Raw genomic sequence first — 11,957 nt, 5'->3', positions numbered from 1 at the left:
ACCCACATAGGGTCAGGGTGGGCTGACCATTATAAGGCCCGTCAAAATGGTGGGCTAGTCCAGCCCAGCCCGTCAATTGCTAAAGCCCATATGGGTTGGGCTGGGCTAGCCCGGCCCCGCCCATATTGACAACTCTATATAACAGCATCATTTGTTCCAGATTTTTTGATTGTTATAGCGAAATGCTGTTATAGAGAACATATATTATAACATATCATGAAAATTGGTTCCGTAAAAAAACTTGACTTTTATAATGAATGATTGTTATATAACGATATTGTTATAGAAAGGTTCTACTGTATAACCTAATAAGTAGTAACAATATTAGCTAAAAAAGAGTAAACAAATAAAATCAAATCATCATCCCTTGATGCAGCAAGCAAGTTCAATCTTGATAAAATTGATAATTTTGAGGGATACAAGTCATCTAGCGATCATATCTGAAATTGTTAACTCATTTGTGGAACAATTTACAAGTTGTTCACGAATTTCAGTCTCTGCTCTATGCGTCTCAATGAAGAATGCTGGTTGCCTGGGAATGGGTAGTTGCGAGCTATCACTTGTGAGCATCATAACCACATTTGACATGGATGGCCTGTCCATAGGATTGGCTTGAACACACAGTAATCCTACATGAATGCATCTCATTACCTCGTTTATTGGTTGTCGAATGGATCCGTTAGTTCTTCAAATACTCTGCCTGCTTTCCACAGCTCCCATGCCTGAGACAAAATATGATATAGCAAAGTATCAAGTTTCCATGCCAGAGGCGGATCCAGAATGTAAAGTTGAACATTAAAGTTTTTAGCACTTAGTCATTTTATGGGTTTTGAGTTTTAAAATCCGTTGAAAGTTTAGTGATTTTTCAATTGAGTACCCTCCATCTGTCTCTGGATCATGCTACATTATTGACTTTTAATGAGAGAAACTTACATATCCTATGAGGTTTAGTGGGCGTTCCAAGTGATAGCAGCTGTTGTTTCTTTTGCCATTCAAAATCTCGAGTACTACAACTCCAAAACTGAATACATCTGTCTTCATTGATACAATGCCATTCATGGCATATTCTGGAGACATGTAGCCACTGAAAAAAAAAACAACTTAGTACCTAAAAAATGAATTCGCTCCATTGTTAGATAATTATACCATCTAGTATTACGGACTTACTAGGTACCAACAATTCGCTCTGTGTTTGCTTCAAATTCTTGCTTTCCAAATATCCTAGCCAAACCAAAATCTGAGATTTTGGGGTTCATATTGTCATCAAGTAAGATATTGCTGGCTTTTAGATCTCTGTGAATCACCCTCAGCCTTGAATACTTATGGAGATAAAGTATTCCTTGAGCAACTCCTTCAATAATGTTCAAACGGATATTCCACTTTAGTGTATCTCTTCTGCTAGGATCTGTTCATACAAAATTAAAACGGGGTATTAGTTATCATATATACTGTTAAGTAGGAGTGTCAAATGGGAGAGTTTGGCTATTTTGGGCGGGTCAAAATGGACCGAATCAATAAATGGGCGGGTCAATGACCCACCCAAAAGTAACTTGAGCTGAGATGGGTTGGGTCAAATTGGGCTAAAATTTGGGTCATAACCCAACCCGCCCAATTCTTACCTAGTCTTAATTAATATGTATCATTTTCTTTTGTTATGAACATATATAATATATCAAACAAAATAAATTTATTTAAAAGATATTTTAGCAAAATTACTCATGAATCAATTTGGGCTAAAAATCAACCCAATTTTAGATGGGTTGAAATAGGTTGGATCAAGACGGGCTGAGTTCAACAAATGGACGGGTCAATAACCAGCCCAACCTTGAGCGGGTCAAATGAATTTGGGCTCAAATAGCCAACCCTAACTGTAAGATTTATTAAGCAAATAAGGCATGAAATTGGAAATCCATACCAAATAGGAAGAAGTCTAAGCTTTTGTTCATCATGTATTCATAAACTAATATCTTCTCTTCCCCTTCAACGCAACATCCTAAAAGCCTAACAAGATTAGTGTGCTGGAGTTTAGCAATCAGCTTAATCTCATTTTGGAACTCAACCAATCCTTGCCCTGAACTTCTTGAAAGTCTCTTTATGGCTACCTCTTGCCCATCTACCAACATCCCCTGTAATTTTGGCCACTAGTTAGCAAATCCGAAAATCAGCTTAAGCCAAAAAGCTTCTTAACTTTTACTACCTTATAAACGGGTCCATAGCCGCCCTGGCCTAACTTATTGGCAGACGAGAAATTGTTTGTGGCAACATGTATAGATTCAAGGCTGAAAATTTGTATATCATGCCTCAACTTCTTGTCGTTGTACTGGCCAGGAATTGCTTTAGGACCTGCTAGCTCGTATAACACTTTCTCTACTTCTCTGGCTTTGCCTAGTTGCCCATTGCAAAAGTTGAAGATTTCAGAGACAAATAAGTATATCATCGTGAACTAGTGCTAGTGTGAATGTATTGCTCACCTCTTGCTATGAGTTTTCTTTGTATCAGGTAGCATAAGGAGAAAACGAAAACCAATACCATTACGAGCACTGCTATTGTCAGCCATATCCACCATTTTCGCTTCTCATCTGTCAAAAAATTGTAAACACTCAACATAATTTTTCTTGGAATATACTTTGATGTTATCAATAATGGTTGGTACTCTAGAAATCCAAATTTCCAATAGCCTCAAAATCAAGATTTTGTAAGGTGTGGTTGTTCATTTGCACGAGTGCATATTTGAACTGAAGATGGAATCTATTATCCAGGAAATTAAATCCTGCAGCATCATGATCGGAACAAAATAGCTTGGTTCTAGTGCTAATAAATTTTGGAATGACGAGCAAATGACGAAATTAATTTTGGTCTTTCGGAACATCTATATAAAAAAATAAAAATAGTCCGGTGCACTAAGCTCCAGCTATGCGCGGGGTCCAGAAAAGGGTCGGACCACAGGGGTCTATTGTATGCCGTCTTAAAACAATCCTCATATGAGTTAGCAATATTATTGCATCATGTCTGTTTGATGCAGTATAAGAACCAAACTCAAAACCCATAAAATTACCTTTTCTTGTAAGAAAGAAAACACCTCTGGCTAGACTGTTTGATGCTGCCACAAAACTCGAACTGTTTCCCCAAATTTGGCAGCCAGTCCCATCGTCACTATCAACAGAGGCATAGGCAACACACGAGCAATCGTTCTCACACTTGGCCTTGCAATCAGAGAGGCTCAAGGTATAGTTCTCCTCATCATATTTAAAGCTGTCTCCAAACATGTAAACTTGTCTAAGCTCAAACCAATAATTTTTAGCTGCCCTGCACTGGGGCAATACCTGTTTCACGCAGCCAGCATCAGGAATCCCATTGATACAATTACCAAACACTTCATTTCTTCCAAAACCAGCCTGAATTGATCCAGATGGACTAACCGTGTATCTTCCATAAACAAGAAAAGCAGTATATATGAAGTATTTCTCATCCGCGTTTGAGACATATTTAAAACCAAAATGGCCGTTACGCCAAGGCCCACTCTTCCATTGGACCTTGCCCATCCACAAGATTATCAGCTGATTTGTAGTATTAGGGTCAAGACCAAAGGTAAAAGAACCTGAGGCAGGTGCTTGATCGTTTGCCCATGAAGTCAATGACCAGTTATGCCCAGTTCTCAAGTTAATCCCTAGCTTCATTCCAGGCAAAAGTGTATCGGTTGGAGAGTCAAAGCTTTGCCATAGTGTTCGATTAACAGAGCCATTGGAATTCAGTTCCCTAAGCACAAAATTACCATTATCTAGTAGTACAGCAGTTAAGTTAGTTGCTGATGTTGGAGTAGAACTAAGCAAAATGACATTTCCTTCACTATGAGAAATCATTAATCTGCCATCACGATCGATCATAAGACTTGCAGATGTATCAGTTATAGGATCGTCTCTGTTAGCTATCCACACAGCCTTTTCGTCTCCCCCTTCGATAACGTGGGAGTACATATCAAGACTTGGCCCAGCAAATATGCCTAAGTAACGGTTTCTTGACTTTCCCGGACTGAAAAATTGCATTTTGAAGAATCTATTTTCCGAGTATAACTGTTGGTAATCTGTTAGATTTTGTTCCTTCGAGATTTCAGCCAAGTCAACAGACGAGAAGTGACAGAACAGCACGAGGATGAACATTACTATCAGAATTTTGTAGGTAGCCATGTAAGGAAAGCTTACAGGCCAGGCCACAGCTCTCTAATCTACACTTAATGTCAGCAGCATGTGCGTTGACATTGACTTTTGTGACGACCAGATTTTCTATAGCTATGATTTGTTTATCCCAAAATTGAATAACAATTAAATTTATACGCGAATTTAAGGATATGTGGTTTGATTCAACACAAATAATTAAAGATATTAGATAAATGAATTAGAGACTAAATAAGCAATCAAACCAATTGTAATGTTATGGCCATGCCTGAACTTAGATTGAACAGTGACCTCGTCCCCGATCGGACCCTCGGTTCGAGCCCAATCGTGAATAAAAGAACAAGATAAGTGAATAAGAGCTTTATCAGTAGCTAAAAGGCAAAAAAATAAACTTGTATTGCCTTGATTCGTGTATTACAGTGTTTGTTACAAAAGAAAAACTTACCAATATATAGTAGGAGAGTTTCATTCCTAGTATAAGTCTAAAAAAGATAAAAATCTTCACTTCTCATTATTTACTGATCAATAACCAACATTGAACGAGCTCCGCGCTGTGATATTCGGTTGGGTGCGAATATCAGGGCCCTCTATACGTCTTGTGTAACCGTTTAACATATTTCCCGAGGTCTTAGAACTCATTCTTGGCCCGGGGCACATCGTTTTATCATACCTGATGTTGAGCACATCGCTCACTCTTCCTGGATCTCGATATGAGGGGTCTCTAACCTCTATTACAATCTTGGATCAGCCTTTGTATAAAGGGGAAAACTTACGGGCCACAACTCTCTATTAATCTACACTTAATGTATACACTCATAATGTAAACAACCAAAACATAGTCAGCAGCGTGTGCGTTGACATTGACTTCTATCGGCGACCAGATTTTCTATAGGTATGCTTAAAATTCCAAACCTGCCATTTTTTCTAGTGGAAACTAAATTCTTGTATGCCAAGTTCACTAAAATAGTAAAATCACAAAACTATGTTTTGTTAATTGAACTATATGTGTATTGCTAAAAAAACAGAAATAATCAAAGGTCAAATTTTCAGCGCCAGATTATAAAAAGAAATTCTTGAAAATAGTTGTCTAATTTTCGTTCCCGGTAACGGATCAGGACCAGGGCCCAAAGAACAATAAACATAAGGTACTCGGCCAACACGTTGAATCTTCTAGTGCCCAACTTAACATTAACACTCTTAACAGCCCAGTTCAAACAAGAAAAAGATGACGATCGGTGACCCGTTATTAAACCGGAACCCAATTCAGCATATAAAGTTAAGTTCTCTTTACAAGTTGGGGTTACTTTCAACAAAGACATAGTAGCATTTTTGGCCCAAGAAACCAATTTGATATGATGTTCGGATTATTCGTGCTTTGTTCAACTTCCTGCCGAAACAGTTTGCCACTATTCTTTTAGAAAATGGCAGAACAAGTAGCTTAGCTAGGTTGAAAATTCTGAATCCACATTCGCTTTTCAATTTAGATTCAGTTTATGTCCAAACTTAATTTAGCAAAACATTGCTCATTTGGATAGAAGGCTGAACCCAAATTAATGAGTGTTTTTTTCACATTAACCCAATAAATGAGAACTGAAAAGTTAACTTGTAAAAAATATTCATGCAAAATTTAATTATAATTGGACTTAATTTGGATTGCACTTCTTTTTTCTATTATCTTTTTATTAGGTTTTCATAGAAACTATTTCGACCAACCAAAATGAGTTTCAGGAAGCTCATCAAGTTTTTAGTTGTGGACATACACAATCGACAAAAGAGTGACCAAAATCACTTTGAACAGTTTAAGTTCACAGCTTTAGCTAATTGATACGACAGTGTTACTACTTATTTGTTCTGTAAGTACCATCTTCTTTGTTTGTTTCTTATAAACCTATACTTTACAGAGAATTCAGGTTAACAACTCTGTGAACCTTATTCAAGACATGAACAAATTATGTGGCCAAATCCACCAGAAATGTGTCATTTCTTTCACCTACAGTTAACCAATGCATTATTGCCTTTGACTTGGTTTCAGTAGAAAACCCAAAACGTCGGTTTACTTTATTTGTCTCCCAAAAATCATAGATGAAACTGGTTTAACCTCTCCATTACCCATTGGCCCACTATAACGTGGATTTTAACAGGAGGAATAACAAACTAAACTACTCTAATATTTTTCTTTTAAAATGTTTAGTATTTGAAATTCACGTTTTCGACTAATTCAGATTTGTGATGATTATTATTTATGTTAATTTTCTTCCATTTTCCACAGTTAATTATATTAAGTTGAAGTATGATTATATATATTCACTCACGCAGATATGTATAGTGGTATTAATACAATATGAAGTCGTATATACCAAAATATACTTTTCTCGTTTATTACTATTTCAGCGATCTAACATTCAATTTCCATTTTTTTTTTCTGGAAAGGAAATCAACTTTTTACTTTTCCTCTTTTTATTTTCTTCGTAAAAAGAGAAACGAAGGCAAGCAAAGATTTTGGAATTGGTATTAAGAAAGAATCTTATGGCCTTTTTAGTTACTTACTTTTTTTCTGTCTTTATTCTTTTTGTGGACTCAGATGATTATTTATAGCTTTCCTTCTTTATTTTGTTATAATTGCAAAGCATGTGCTTTGGTTAATTAGGCAAATCTCAATGCATTATTAGCAATCACTAGAAGGATAGGACATAATTGTTGAGTACAAATGATTGTGCTAACTAGAACGAGAAGAGGGTACGCGACAGAGTATGGATGTTGTATTAAGGGGCAGCCACCATAATTCAGGCCAAAAAGTCTCGAGTTCGGACCATAATAATGAATTTTGTTTGTGTGTGAAGTATTTCTTCCTTAATATCCGTGCATATTTAATTTAATTGGCACCCTGCTTTAATATATTTTAATTAGCTTTTGTGCTTAAAGTTTGATAGTTACTACCATTTGCCAATCCTAAGTGGTACACAATTGCATCCTGGGAAGCTAGAATCATCACTTTAGCACGCACTTGGAAGAGTTGGCGTTGAAGGAATAAATTGGGCTTCTTTAGTTACTTTTCTTTTTTCCTATCATTTTTTTTATGGAGATTTAATTTAGTGTAGGAAGTGAATTTATTAACCAGGTCTGGTGGAGAATTTAGGTAGATCTCTAAGTATGATTAGGATAAACTAGAAAAATATTGTATATATAAGATTGGAAAAAGTGAGTACTGAGAATATATTCTTAGGAAGAAGAGGACCCTACTTAAATATTTTAATTATCTTTTGTCCTTAAGGTTGATGGTTGCCAACCGTGATAGTATATATGTAATTATATAATGCAGAAAGCTAGACTAATCATCACTTTAGCAACACAAGGAACGGTGGAGTTTAAGGAATACATTGGGCTTATACAATTAAGGAGATTCCCTAATCCATGCTGATAATACTTCTTAAATCTTCATTAATTAAGTGCAGGCAATGCACATGGATATCTACTAACCATAAAACAAGCGATGCGTGTAGTGTAGGGAATGAAGGCTGAATTTTGAATAAAGTAAAATTACAAGTTGCCTAATTGACCAGAAAAAACTGTGTCCATCAACAGTGAATATCATGTTTTTTGCCTCTTATAATCAAGCAAGCGAATACATTCAATTATCACCGTTTGTTTTAATTTGTGAATCGTAAACAAGAGAAATGATAATTACAATATATTACCTTCAAATAAAATGTTGTAAATTTTATGAACCCCTGTGCTTGTCTTCCTTTAATATTTGCAAGAAATATCACGAATATGGGGCTTGTTTTCAAACTATAGCACTTTTCCAGCCTCTAATACTACGAATGATTCTCAAAGTGTCCTCCAAAAATGCTGAATATTTTACGCACGAAAAATCTTTGTTTCATTGATTCGACGTAAGAATAAACAATAAAATTTTATTTTCCAAGTCCTTTGAATACATTAAATAAAATTAGAAGAATATAATCATTCTGACAACAATTTCTATTTGTGCCTTTTTATAATGTGAAAAAAGGGTCATACTTTTTGTAAAGTTGAAGGAAATCTAACACGGGAAACAACTGTCTAGGAACAACTCAGTGAATCACAGCTGTGTTTTGACAAGCAATCAGCACCTTTCTATTTGGCTGAATATTAGATAGTCAGTGACTAAGTAAAGGAAGGCCGTTTTGGCAGCGGTGTTAGTTGCTTTGTAGGCAAGGCAATGGGGCTGCGCCACTTGGACATTGCAGTTGGAAATAATCCATATTCTGCGTTTAATTTGTTGCCGCCGCTGATGCCTTTTGTTAGTTACTTTTTCTAAACGCTCACACAAACCCAACCGATTAAAGGTTAAAATTTATCCACCTGAATCATGGTTAATTATTACACAAAATCATCTCATTAAATCGCTTAATCATAATAAGTTAATATAATTTAGTATAAAGATCGATGCAAATATATGTGAAATTCAAAATTTAATTTGATGAATATAATATTTTTTGTCACTAAATTTCGTTACGTCTTCAAAATTATAGTGTCACTAGTCTTATAATGCGCACGTTGCGCGTGTATACTATCTCAAGTGGTAAAAGACTTTTTTAAAAACATATAAATATTATATTAAAATATTGTGCTTGAGTTACAAAATAATAGTACATGTTCTTAAAACTAATAAATATTGATCCTACATACATCACTCAATAAAAGAAGAAATTGTCACAAGAGAAGTTCTCAATCATTAATCATTACTTTCAACTAAAAAATTATTCCATATTTTAATTTTATTTTATACTAAATATATATAAAGTAGTGCTTGAGACGTATCCTATTAATCATTACAAATTTATACAAAAAAATATCTTTCTCTTTTATCTTTGTAATTTTAAATTCATTAGGTAATGAAATATCTCTTATCTTTAAAATTTGTAATTTCGATTCATTAGGTAATGAAATATCTCTCATCTTTATAATTTCGATTCGTTAGGTAATGGAAGTATCTTTAGATACATTTTGTTTATCTCACTTCAATAAATAGTTATGATTAAATATAATTGTAATTATTGATTTTTCACTATATGTAAAGCATTGTTATATAATCTATCAATATCCTTTTATCAGTTTAGTTTGTATAGCAAATTTAGGATGAAAATTTAATAATTGAGCGTTTGTTTTGACAGGACCTTTTATCAGGTTAAAACATGCTTAAAATAAACCTGACATTTAGAATTCGAAAATTCCATGATCAATACGAATAAAAAATAAAAGGAAAAAGCACACAGAATAAAAACAAAAAAGAAAAAAAAAACACATACTATCTTCACTCAAGTGCTTCAAATAATCTGGAGAACATATAGACGTTAATGAATTAATAGACCATAACAAATAAAGAATCAACTAGCAAATAAATTCTATAATCAATACGTCTTCACTTATCAATATTTTGAAGATACAAAGATTCTATATGAAAAATACACAAGAGTTTAATATAGACAAAAAATCATTTTTTTACTTCATAGCAAAGGAAAACTAAAGACATAAAAAAGAAAGGCCGAACTTACGAATCTGATTAAGAACCAAATGATCAGTACTGATGATTTGGTTGAAGGAAACCAACTCTAACTTGTGATAAGAGTACATGTAATAGTTTTATATGTTAGACTTTGATGTGGACTCAACAATAGATCTATCAATCTCCAATCACATTATAAGGCGGTATTGAATATTCCGTATTTTTTGTCAATTTGATACAACTTGATAGAAGTTATTTTTATACTAAATTGTTCACAAAGACAACATTTATGTAAAATTTTATTTTTGGTTAAGGATTTATTATGCCAAACGGAGAAAAAAAGACTTCAAAACGTCTAAACCTAAAAGAATACTAATTATTAGAAAAATAATAAAATATCTAGTCCTAAATATTAGGAAAATAATTAAATACCTACTCCTAAATATTAGAGAAATAAGTAAATAATTATTTTGTCTAGTGTGAAATCTATTTTTAATGGGTAAAAAAGGTTAACGGTATTTCGCTAAGGGCTTCGTACTTTTAATATAGTACTAGTATCTATAAATGTGCGTTGCACGTTAATAATGGCACATGATGGTTTAAACATTTATTTATATGAAGGAACAATAAAATTTAATTAATGAGATAAATTTTACATATAATATTACAACAATCCTCTAAATGCCGAAAAATATTGTTACATTAGCATAATACGTGAATTCAAAATGAAAGGACATCATCAGAACTTACATAAATGATCAATTTTAGTTATGTTAAGTAGATAATTATCTGTTGTAATTTAAAGGTATCTAGTGTGATGGTATCTTAGCGAACACTCCGTGCAACATATAGTTATTCGTGTAAGAAAATATATTGTAGTAAATATAGTCCAATATTTATGATGTTTGTCATTGTGATTTATTTATTATAACTACAAAACATAAACATATTGAAAATTATTTTCACACAAATTTAAAAGGATATTCTTTAATTTCGGAAGACGAAATTTAAATTTGGGGATAAACACATACTTAGAAGCACATTGACCAGTATCATAAGTTCTGCATGTATGATGTTATTGTCAAAACTTCAATATACCATATGTGTACTATTACATAATTTATTCAGCGGATCTAAGTTTTCAGTAGCATAATGGGCGTATTTTTCTTTAAAATCAACATATATGCAATGGAAGATCAATTTTAACTTAGTCTATTATATATATATATATATATATATATATATATATATATATATATATATATATATATATATATATATATATATATATATATATATATGGTGACACTAATATACGTAAGAAATAATGAACTTGACAACAAACATGTACGGTAGAAGGCCATTTGGTATTAAAGTATATAAGTATTCTTCTTGGTAGTAATTATTAGCATCATCTTCTGCTGAGTCAAAACTGAAAAATATTTTGTTTTTACCATAAAACTTAACAATCAACATTTTATTTAGTTGATCAATATATTCATTTCTGCTAGCTAAGATAACTCTTTAATTTATATCATGTAATTTGCACAAATTGCGTTTTAATCTAATGATGAAAATATTTTCCTTACTAAATGCATTACTATTACCATTGGGGTTGATAACCAAGTGTTCTAGAAGAACCAAATCATCTTTTATTTGATGCTCTTCTTCATTTCCGATACGAAGCAAGAAGTCACTGAATGTTGGATCTATTTTTACTTTTATATTTCTTGTTATTTGAATATTTTTTATTTGAGATCATAAGTATAATTTTGGCAGGCTAGCTTTCACAGTTTCCGCTTTGATCAATTTTTGAACTACTGATCGTACTTGACAGAAATCACCTCTCAAACTATTACTTTTTCACCAAACGGTTCATTGATATCCAATATATCTCTAAAACTCTAGGCGATTGTTTCGATAGTTTGACGCTTAGACAAAAGAGCTTCATCCCATATTATCATTTTTGCATTCCTTATAAAATTTAGCACTATTGCTCAGCTTTGATTGATTTGTGAAGGTTATTTTACGTATTTGAAGAGGTATATCAAATCTAAACTAAGTTGTACGACCTCATAGTAAAATCGTTGTTGGTACAACACTTGTTCTTATTACTAACAATATCATGCCTCTTGATATGACATTTGCAAGTAATGCATGACATAATATTATTTCAATTCTACCGGAGGCATCTACAAAGGATAATCCCGCTATACCAGAGTCTGACTTTTTATAATATAGTCTTGAAAGTTTATTCTTGTTCAGAATTTAGCTTTGATTGTGCTTCATCAAATACT

General features: G+C 33.2%; 1 pseudogene; it reads right to left on the bottom strand.

Moving 5' to 3' along the window:
- Positions 1-367: 367 nt before the first annotated feature.
- Positions 368-4,293, bottom strand: LOC107769835 (G-type lectin S-receptor-like serine/threonine-protein kinase CES101; annotated as a pseudogene).
- Positions 4,294-11,957: the final 7,664 nt, after the last annotated feature.

The sequence above is a fragment of the Nicotiana tabacum genome, chromosome 4, assembly GCF_000715075.1.
Source record: "Nicotiana tabacum cultivar K326 chromosome 4, ASM71507v2, whole genome shotgun sequence".
NCBI classification, from domain to species: Eukaryota; Viridiplantae; Streptophyta; class Magnoliopsida; order Solanales; family Solanaceae; genus Nicotiana; species Nicotiana tabacum.
This window is presented reverse-complemented; position numbering and strand designations above follow the sequence as displayed.